Source organism: Haemaphysalis longicornis, unplaced genomic scaffold, assembly GCF_048455015.1.
Source record: "Haemaphysalis longicornis isolate Haplotype H1 unplaced genomic scaffold, Haemaphysalis longicornis Haplotype H1 scaffold_9, whole genome shotgun sequence".
Lineage (NCBI taxonomy): Eukaryota > Metazoa > Arthropoda > Arachnida > Ixodida > Ixodidae > Haemaphysalis > Haemaphysalis longicornis.
Window position 1 is genome coordinate 10,545,054 of NW_027526460.1, and position 11,043 is coordinate 10,556,096.

At 43.7% G+C, this 11,043-nt stretch overlaps 1 long non-coding RNA gene across 2 annotated transcripts; it reads right to left on the bottom strand.

Annotated features, from left to right (window-relative positions):
- Positions 1-1,467: 1,467 nt before the first annotated feature.
- Positions 1,468-8,134, bottom strand: LOC144152280 (uncharacterized). Of its 2 annotated transcripts, none has more exons than XR_013319131.1 (3): positions 4,936-8,134; positions 2,970-3,063; positions 1,468-2,886 (listed from the first exon to the last, which is right to left on the bottom strand). It is a non-coding gene; the product is annotated as an uncharacterized LOC144152280 (long non-coding RNA). The 2 variants fall into 2 exon arrangements; XR_013319130.1 differs by lacking the exon at positions 4,936-8,134 and adding an exon at positions 3,276-3,600.
- Between the last annotated feature and the right edge of the window lie 2,909 nt (positions 8,135-11,043).

Sequence of the window (11,043 nt, forward strand, 5' to 3'; positions counted from 1 at the left end):
GCGGGAACTAGCAGCGGTACAACGCGTAGGAGGCAGACAGAAGCCATTCGAAAAACAGTAAAGGCGGATCGCACATCAAAGCGTCTTAAGCGGCGACGTTACAAAGCCCTTCGACAACGCGACGCGAAAATAAGACAGAACATTATTGCTTTCGAATTCACAGCCCACAAGTGCATATAGGTGACCTTGTACTTTTTGCAGACGCATCTTTTGTTTGTGACCATTTTTCGTGTACCCAACTCGCAATTTTTTTTTTCTCTCTCTCCGGCCAAAATCCGGGGGTAGTACGGTGCTCGGCGGTACGTCACGGAGCCCCGCAAAGCGGGGATTTTACCTTGATCGACCCATGCATCCTACGGCTTACGCGATCCAGTTCTAGCCAAAAAGTGTTGCAGGCTCTCGAGTTGCACTGAAGCAAAAGTTTCCCATGAATTACGGATCCACTAAGAAAAGGGTTTTAATTTAGTTTATGCCGCAAACAAAAGCCTTCGCTACATCAACGCAGCCATCGTTATGGGCACTTTTAATTAGGTCTCCCTTTCTTCCTCACAAACACGGGTAAGGAGGAGGAGGAGGAGGAGGAAAAACTTTATTTTGAGCCTGGTGATGTGGGAGTGGCTCCTCAGTCTAGGAGACCATGGGACGACCGTGCTGTCTCGGCCCTGGACACCAGGAGTTGCTGTGCGTCCAAGCCGGCGCCGGTCGTTAGGCTCTCCCACAGCTCATGGAGGGGAAGGGAAGTGGGTAAAGGTGGGAGGGTAAAAGACGAGGGACGCAGACCCACTCCTCGACACAAATGACTTATTCACACTCACCAGCGTGGAACCCAATGAAGCCCATTAATTCACAAGAGACACGAAGACAGACATATCATTCCGCACCTGCCCGACATCCACGACACGTGTATTACGTTTTTCGGGTATAGTATACACTGACGGCCCGCATGGCTAGCCGAGCGCAGGAAAGAGACGTCTGCACGCAGCGATCGAAGTCGAGACCCAAGGTGTCGGTTTATTCGTAAGGCCCGCACGCTCGTGCTCGGCGGCACGCCCTCTCGTCGGTGGCGAGCTGTGTACTACACAATGTGGACCATAACAAGAAGGGCAAAATTTTATTAGTCTTCGTATTTCACTGCTGGGGCCTGCTGACACTCCCGTACCGTGTGGTGCAGGGGGCCCCTAAGAAAAAGTTGGCTTTGCCACAAGGTAATTGCCCTTTCACTGGCTTTCTCGTACCGCATGCCCCGTTGCACCGGCTTTCTTGCACAACGCCGCAGCTGAGTGAGGAAGCCGAAGAGAGGGGAACAGAGAGAGACGGTGCAAACGAAGCCGAGATCCAGGTAGCACAAAAGAGCTTAAATACTTCTACTACCGCGATTTTTTAGGACGAAAGAAACGGCTTGCAAACATCCCAGAAAATCCGATCACGCATTCGCGACGTTTTCGAAAGGTCTTAAATCGCGTCTAATGTCCAGCGGGTATTACTATTTCTAGACGATTTATTTACTATCTTTAAAACATCCTCAAAAATCGGTTTAGAAGTTGGATTTTACAAGAGCTGTATAAGTCTGTCAATGCGACTTTTCAATCCGCATTTTAGATGGTTAGAAGACGTTCTGATAATTCTGGTCTAGCAAAGGGCTTTAGAAAGATGCTAAGAATCTTTTTCTTGGGATATTTAGAGCCGCTTTTTAGACGTATGAAATACGGCTTTATGAACCCCCCTGCCATACCCCCCTCCCCCGGAGGTGATGCTGGGGGCGAATGCAGCGGCTTTGCTGCATGCATTCGCCATTAAAAGCCATTTGGCTCGAGCAAACATTTTATTGAGACCAAGCAATGGGGGTAATGTGCTGAGGAGAAAAATACCCTTACAATTCAGAAAAAATTGCGGTGAAAGCGTCCTTTCCACCTGCCAGAAGCATCTTATATAAAAACGTCCAAATAAAACACTTAACAAGATAAGAGCAATGCAACAAACTTGTATCAACAAGTCCAGAACTCTACACTTTCTTATTTTTAAACAAAGGATGGAGGGCAAACAGAACTCTGAAAACAAAAACAAAATAAATCAATGCAAGGAACTTGTAAAATCAGGTCCATAACTCTGTGAACTTGCTTATGGATATTGGAAGGTACGAATGCAGCACAAATAAAACACTACAAAAAAGGCACACGCAAGAAACTCTCACCATCACGTCCACAACTTGTACAGTTGTGTATGATTATTTGAAAGCAAGTATGCAGCACAAATAAAACTTTCACGAAAAAATATAAATAGAAGAAAATTGTACCATCAGGTCCACAACTTTGTACATTTGTTTTTAAACTTAAACAATAAGATGCAAGGACAACTTGTTCTACAAAAAATGATAGTCACTTAGGAAAGAGAAACAATTGAACTGCGTTTATCTGAAAGATCACATTGTAAAAATGTACCACAAAATGTGTTAAATAATTTCTTCCAAATAAAAAGCCACGTGCAGCATGACTAACAGAGCATCACCAGCGGGAGTGAACATATCTTAAATGCAAAGCTTTTCTTCAATACACATGGTTCATACATGGTTGAAAAAAAAAAGAAAACAATGCACAATTTTTCTAAACAAATAAAAAGCCATGTGCGGCACGACTAGTAAATATCACCAGTAGTAGTAAACCTGTCCTAAATGCCAAAACGTTTCATCAATAGTCATGGTTCATACATGCTTGAAAAAAAAATACCCTCAGCAACCACAACAGATAATGGGGTCCTCTTGTCTGCACTGATGAGGGGCAAATCCTCTGTGACCTTTCTGTCGACGACGCCTTTCCCATTTCTTGCACTTTCCTTAATTAGCTGTGCTGTACTGGTCGTACCTCCAGCTGTTCAGGTTGTCTGGATGAACTGCAGAAAAAAAGCCAATAAAAAGCCTAGGTGTGTAATCCGTTTAAAATACCCTGTTATGTGTTAGTCAATGTGGGTCTTACGTTCGCGCCTTTGCATTCTTGAGCTGGATCATGATGACTGTCTTCATTTCTGCGTCCGTGGCTCCTCGTGTTTGCATATTCGCTCTCACAGCCTCTTAAAAAGAGTTGTGCACGCACGCATATTTCGGAGAACATCCCTTTTTTACGGCCTATTGTACGTACTACATAAATTTAACTAAACTGAGCAGTTGCAATAAGATAATAAAAAGTTGAACCAGGGCAAGCTGAAGCAGCAAGCATGGTGCTATTTCATTTAACACTGCAGGCTTCACAGCCCAAAAAGGAGTTGACTACCTATTGACTAACCTCTGACGAGGTGGCACAAGCTTGTTTTTCTGGCCCGAGTTTTCTGTCGCGAGCTGCCTAATTATTTGCCAGCTGCTTCGCTGAGCCACGGCACAGCGATCTTCCGTCAGGTGAAGGGTGCAGGCCTTTTGGGCTAGGAAATTATTTGCCGGCAGCTTGGTTTAAGTAAAGGTCCTATTCTAGGTCCATTTTAAAAGCGCTGTGACGGCGCAAATGACCGAAATAACCCACGTGGTCGTACTGTCACGGAAGTTGTCCTTCGCGAGCAAGGAGTGCCGGCATTTCGTGTCAGAATAATTATTTGCCGTGAGAGCATGGCCGGGTGGCTTATTTCGGTTATTTGCGCCGCCACAGTGCGTTAAAATAGGGCCTAGAATATGACCTTTAGTTAAACCAAGCTGCCGGCAAATAATTATCCTAGCGCAAAAGGCATGCACCCTTCACCTAACGGATCATCGATGTGTCGCGGCTAAGGCAAGGAGCCGGCAAATAATTCGGCAGCTCCGACAGAAAACTGCCAAGAAAGCTGCCGGCTAATAACAGCTTACAGCGCGGAAGACCGGCACTCTTCGCTTCACGGCAGCTTGCTAAAAAAATCTCTCCAGCTGTCTGCCGGCAAAGCACGTTCTCATACAGCATGCCGGCACTAATCATGTGACCGCAGCAAGCCAATAAGGGGAGACTGCCGGCAAACTTCCGCTCGCGCGGGTAGGCCGGCTGCCGGCCGAATATCCACTCCCAAGAATTGATGTTTCAAGCTGATATATATTAAAATTTGCTTAAAATATGCAAAACTAACCATCGCGCGACATTTTTGCACTACTTTAATTTAACATTGCCGAAAGAGCCTTATGTCTAACCAGGATTTAACATCTTGCGACGCTTACCACGTCTATCATCTGGTTGGGGCGGCAGGTTGCGATGGCAACAGTCGGGTCGGTTCCGAAACAGATCGCGATTTGAACCTACGTAGATTTTAATTGCGGCAATACGTTGATATTAATTGCTGCGAAAAAAAAATAAACAGGCGCCAGTAAAATCGCAGTGCCGCTTCAAGCAGAGGCACCCGTGTTGGAGGCGGTTTGCAGAGCTTTATCGGCATCAAAACACGGATATATCAGGCGCTGCGGCTGGCTAAACGTTCACCCACGACGCCCTGTCAGGCAGGCACTGCGTCATGGCATGGGACGACAGAATTCTCTCATAAGGAGTGAAACAAACCCACTTGTTCGCTTACGGCCCTCCTGGGTTAGTGCAAAAAAGATGCCGCAAAATTTTGACGCCGGCTTTCTTAAAAATTACGGTGAAAGCGCAGCTCAGCGTTTTCGACCAAGGATGCCAAGATGCAGCACAAGTTGTCGCGCAAGTAAACCAAAACATTTAATAAATGTTACAATGCCAACAATATATTCCAGGAGCAGCTGCTTAACCAAATACTTCTCGCTTAAAACTAACCACGGTATTACGTATACAACACTCGTGTTTGACAACATCGCGAAACTGCACACATCAAGACAACTTAACGGGCGTTTGTGGCTGGAAATAAAGCTTTTTTCAGAATCACTGTCACAAATACATCAGAATCATGTCACAGCGCGGCGGTATCAACGGGCGGAACAATATGTGACCAATGAAAACGGCACAAATAGCAAATACTTACAAAAATGAGGGCTACACAAAGAAGCTCGAAGATCGGCGCCCAGCCGCAAACTGACCGTTGGGGTTGGCGCCAAAATGATTACTCTTCAACCCAGCGCGCGCCCAAGCTCATGCGAACGCTGCGGAGGAGGTAGAGGCAGAGAGGAAAGCCACTGTTTTCCCAGTCCATGGAGTCACATCAGGCCATACCGTTGGCGCCAAACCTGATTACTCTCAAACCAGCGCGTGCCCAATAAGCGCGGGACTGTACGGCCGGCTACAAGAAGGCTAGAGGAAGAACTGCTAACAGCAGTTATCAGAAATACGTTTTAAAGACGTCATTGTCTGAGGGATATTATCCTTGCAATGATTGACTTCTAGAAGCCATCTTTTCCTGTCTGAAATCCCTTTCTGACGTTTCCTCAATAAATACGACGTTTTCTAGACATTCTGTGCTACCTGGGGAGGAACAATTTTGGTACAGATGCGATCCGTCGAAGTAAACCGCTCACACAGTCTTCAGTGGAATTAAGAGATAGATATAAAGAGATAAAGAGGAAGAGAGAAAGAATAAACTTTTATTTGAGCAAACAGTGGTAATTGAGCCGTCACTCTAAATTGGGGTGGGTTGGCCTCAGCTGTGGCAGAAAAAGTTGTATTTCTTTATGGGAGGGCTAATTAAAAGACGTTTCGTCTCCCACCAAGGAAAAACATTTTTGGTTGTCGTTTTTATTCTGTCATCATGACACATCCCGGCCAGACAAGCTGCCAACCCTTGATTTCAGGTCTCCTGCCAGAGGTTTGGGCCGTGGAGCGAGATTTCAAAAAGCCAGCTGTTTCAAAACGTGAAATTTGTGTTTAGAACTGGCATCAGTGATTTGTTAGTGCAAGAATGATTGAGGCATTTGTAAAGACGTGTTTACCCCAGTTAGAAATGAAATTTCTAAAAATACAGCATACCGTTATAATTATGAAAGCATAAAACCTCCTATTTTTTTATGAGAAATCTTTACACACCAAAACAATTTCTATAACTTCACATGGTGAGGAGACGTTGAAAGCCTCATTAATTCTTTTACCACTTGAACTTTTAGGAGTGAGGTTTCTGAAATCCTGGAATTTACCGTACGAGTAACACCTTTGTATAAGTAATCCGTAGAAACAACCGATTTGATAACTTCATGGGCCTAAGAGATGCCGACCCATCCGTGAAACCACGTTCAACCCTTTAATTTTCGAGAAATTTCTAAAAAAATAGGTCAAAATTTATTTTAAAGTAATCCTTGGGTGCCTATATACTAATACGATAACTATACAAGCTCGATATAATGGGGGAGTTGTAATGTTAGCCTTAGTAATGTTAAACTATATACTATATACTAATACTCTCACCTAAAAGGCTCTAAGAGGTACTCTGGATAAATATATAAATAAGTAAATAAACAATAATGTTTACATTTTACAGGCATTTTTATTACTAGTGGTTGGATGAAAAATGAATTATTTGCTTAATACACATATATATTTAGGAATTTAATTAAACATATTACACCCCATCATTGTTACCAGTGGAGAATTTCTAAAACATTACGAATGTCTTTCATTCAGGGAAGATGTGTGAGGCCCCGATTTTGGTTAGGGTTGAAAGGAAATGGAAGACACATATTAGTACAAATAAAAGTTAGAATTCAAAGTAATTTTCAAGTTTCTGTTCCTGTTGGTTGCAAGCAAGGTTTCAGTGTTCACATAGGAACTGCTCATCTTGGCCAGTGCAGCACTGTCTGGAAGGTTCACATAGATACAGTTCCACGCACAAACACTCGAAAAAAAAATCGTGTGAGTCGATGAGCCACCATAAAATTTTGTATAGGCTGCTTTAGAAAGCAAAGTGTGTTACCCTCGGCTCAAAGTATGCTGTTAGTGATTGTGGGCTGAACAAGGCTAAATTAAATTAAAAATATTGACATCAGTCTGTAGCCTGTACTGCACATAAGGTACAACTAGATAATAAAGTGTGATTTCTTGCCAACTTCAAAGTTATGTCCAGACTGTAAGCGCATCTGCATACACCTTGTTAGCCAAGACCTTTTTTTGTCTCAATAAAACCTTCAGGAGATTTGGACAATTGTTGCCTGCTGACTTGTTTGAATTGTCCATACACTTGCTGCCAGTTGGCCCTGGATATGTCTGTTTGGGTGAACGCAGTGCACTCAGTCACGACGAGGCACCTCGGAAGGACTCTTTTACCACGCCCGGGCATCTTTGCATGTCAGTTAATTGCCCTTCACTCCTCGTGTACACGCTGGCGTTCAAATTATGCGGATTTTGATCCCTTCGAAATTAAGGTCTTGTACTATTATCTGGGTGGAACTAGCTGCACAATTTGGCGTGAAGGCTGGAGTGCCATGTGAAAGTCTGTCAAGGCTCTGAATTTACTGGTTTCCAGCTGTTCTGGGCAATTTTGAACGCTTTGCAGCGTGTCTATTGTTACAAAAAGTTCCACTTCGTTGTTTAATTCATAGGTGTTAGTAATGGCACGACACCCATCTAGCTGAGGAAGTTCTTGGCCTTTCCAAGCAATAGCTGCCGCAGTGTTATAATGGCAGCATAAGAGAAGATTACAACTTTATCTTCCTTGTCATTTGACAGACTTTGAACATTGTTCCCTGGCCTGTGGGTGTCACCAACGATTGGAACATCGACAAATGAAGGCAAGGGCAGGTCATTCTCATGGCGAAAGTATTTTCTGGGTGGTCATATTGGAATCAAATTCGCTTGTGAGGAGGTCTTATTTTTGTATGGGTACTGCTCGAGATGTCTCAGATGTCGGGGTTTTGTTTGGTCAACCAAGTTAATGACTGGTGGGAAAGCGACGGCTTGTTCAACGGCGCTCGTTCTAGCACACCTTGGAAGTCTGGTAACTGTCCTGGTCAGCACCTTGTTCACAATGTTGAGTTCTTAGATTTGTCTTTATTGGAACTCATGAATGAACAAACCATATGTCATCCTGCCGTGGGCGACAGCAGGTAACATACCACAAAGTTCTGAGACAAAGCCCACTCTAAATAAGGAGATAAGTATAAAATATGGGACAGGCAAACTTTTGTGTCAAGTGCGAAAAACTACAAAAAAGTGGCCACAACACCTACCTATACTATGAAGATGTTAAGTGAAAATTTGGGTTGGGTAAACTTACAGGTCGAGTAACGAAAAGGTACAAGATAGTGACCTCGTTGACAGGTGAACAGAACATTCTCGAAGAAATGAAGCGCTAAGACAACGGGACAAGCAAGTCGACACACACAAGGCGACACACAGAAGCGCCTTGTGTGTGTCGACTCGCTTGTCCCTGTTGTCTTTACGCTTCATTTCTTTGTCATGTTCTACCAAGAGGCCCAAACCAGCACCCTCGAGAACACTCTTGTTTATTTTCTTAGTCATCATCGCTGACACCATCATATGCTGCATCGCTGTCAGAATCAAACACAAGTGGCAGCACTTCATGTATCATGCTTTACTGCACTTCGGGTCCCCTCACCCGTTTGCACCTCGCAGAGGCCAGGGGGGGTGTTAAAATCTCAGTTTTCAGAGCTGCCGCGAAACTTTATAGAGACTATGCCAAGACGATATCTTCAGGCAAAGATGCCCTTGCCTCCTACATGAAGTTTATGACGTCTTGGTGCGACGGCTGTGTCAAGTTCCCCTTGGTGGTGAGAGATTCTTCATGCATGAACAAGGACCATTGATCCCTTAGGACATCGTTAAAATGTTGAACCGTGCCCTTATCTTGCCATTCTTCTATTCACATTTGCAGTCCCTCGCTCCTTAACTACCAGTCAAGTGGAAGAGGTGGTGTCTCTTGATCAGAGTGCCATAATTGGCAGTGTTCATGGCTACGGGAAGTTTCTATGGAGAGGGCTTCCGGGGGATTTGAAGGCGTCGAAGCTAGTGCGCCTCTAGGGAGCGGGCGACCATTGGGGCCAATTAGTAAATTTTATAATTCGCCCTAAAAACTGGGGTGGGTTGTGTTGTGCGAGAGGCTGTTCTCTTGCAACATCATGGTAAGACAAGAAACTTGCTGAGTACTGCCAATCTGTTATATACTTGAGAATGCAGAATGCATGGGGGATCTCCATCAAGTATGTAGGTGACATATCCGCAAATTAGAGCTATCACAACTGCTTCCTTCTAGGCCAAGCAGCCTGAACTGACTGATTGATTAGCAGTATTCAAACACCTGCCACTTTCTATATTTATGTTGTATGTGCCAATTCGAAGAGCGGGGAATGTTTTCTAATGATCAAAATGTTGCACCTGAATACAGTGATTCTTTATTGATTTGTGGATTCGTGTAGAATCCGCACTGTATACGCGTTGCATTTGCCTATTTTTGCATTATTTATGTGGTGTTCCTTGCGATGTACAGAACCGGGAAGCTGAATTGTTATGTTCTGAATGCATGTATTGAATATTGAAAAGGCATCAAGTCCCCATCAGGCATTTTTTACCTTTACCATCAGTGCCCTCTTAGACCGTGTCTGAGAAAAATAAATGAAAAAAGAAAAGTACTATTCCTAGAGTCAATACTGATTGATTGATTGTATAGAATTTAATGCCCTGACTCAACGCAGGCGATGAGGCACGCCGTAGTGGAGGGCTCCAGATTAATTTTGACCACCTAAGGATCTTTAATGTGCGACGAAATCTCGTACACATGTTGCTTTTCGCCTTCAGAAAAGCAGCCGCTGCGGCCCGGAATGAAACCAGCGTCTAGAGTCAGTACTGGCATTGCCAATTTCAGTCAGAGGACTTGAGTTGAATTCAATGAGCGTTTGCTATCAACGCTAAGAGACTTAGCCTTGTTTCAGGAGAGGTTCAAGTTGAAATTCGATAGGAACACATTAAGCTTTAAGGCTGCATCTATAAGTTCTGTTTGCACAAGATATTTGTTGCCATAATTTATTTTTATTTATTTATTTATATACCTTAAAAGCCCAGAGGGCATTACATAAGGGGGGATACAAAAACCGGGTACAACATTGTCAACTATACATTTGGTGAGGGAACTGGGACAAAGTGGTGAGTCAAAACAGCATGTAACAAACTTGAAAAGAAGCGAGCACGCATTGTCAACACGCGTAATACACGAAAAGAATCGCTACATATCTTCACCGGATTCTAAATAAGACAATAAAGCAGATTTGAAACGCGATGAATCTGTGAGGGAGACTATGGCTGAAGGTAGGGAATTCCATTCGTTTATACACAAAGAAAGGGGTGACAACTGGTATTTGTTAGTGCGCGCAAATATTGGTTTAATCTTATGCGCATGGTCGATTCGAGCAGATACGTAAGGAGCAGGGTGAATGAAACTTCGGGAAAACGTTGTGTCACTATTATACAAAGAGTGAAAAAAGGAAAGGCGAGACAACTTTCTGCGCATGGCAAGAGAAGGAAGGTTCAAATTATGCTTTAGTAATGAGACGCTTTCATAACTAGAGTAACAAGAACAGATGAACCTGGCTGCTTTATTTTGTACTGATTCCAGCATGTCAGTCAATATTGCCGTATGAGGGTGCCAGATAGTTGACGCGTACTCCAAGGAAGGCCTGATCAAAGCTTTATACGCCTGAAGTTTAGTGTCTGCGTTTGCGCACTTAAGACGACGCTTCAGGAGACCGAGTTTTTTAAAGGATTTATTAGTAATGTACTCAAGATGAGTGTTCCATGTTAAATCATAGCTTAGAAAAATGCCCAGGTATTTTATTGATGACGCCGTCTCAACTATGCTGTCATTAATTGCATATGTGGGAGGAGGGTTGGCTGTACCGGAAGAAAATCTGATGTGTTTGGTTTTTCCAATGTTAATTTCCATTTGCCACAATCGGCACCACTCCGCGAGTTTCATTAAGTCTGACTGTAGGGTAGAAACGTCGGTTGGTACGGTTATTTCCCTATATACGACACAGTCGTCCGCGAATAGACGTATTGAAGAGGCAATGTTAGATCCGACGTCGTTAATATAAACCAAGAATAATAAAGGGCCAAGTACAGATCCCTGAGGAACACCTGATTTGATCGGGCTTTTTCTGGAAATTATATTGTTGAATTTTACTGATTTGTGTCGGTT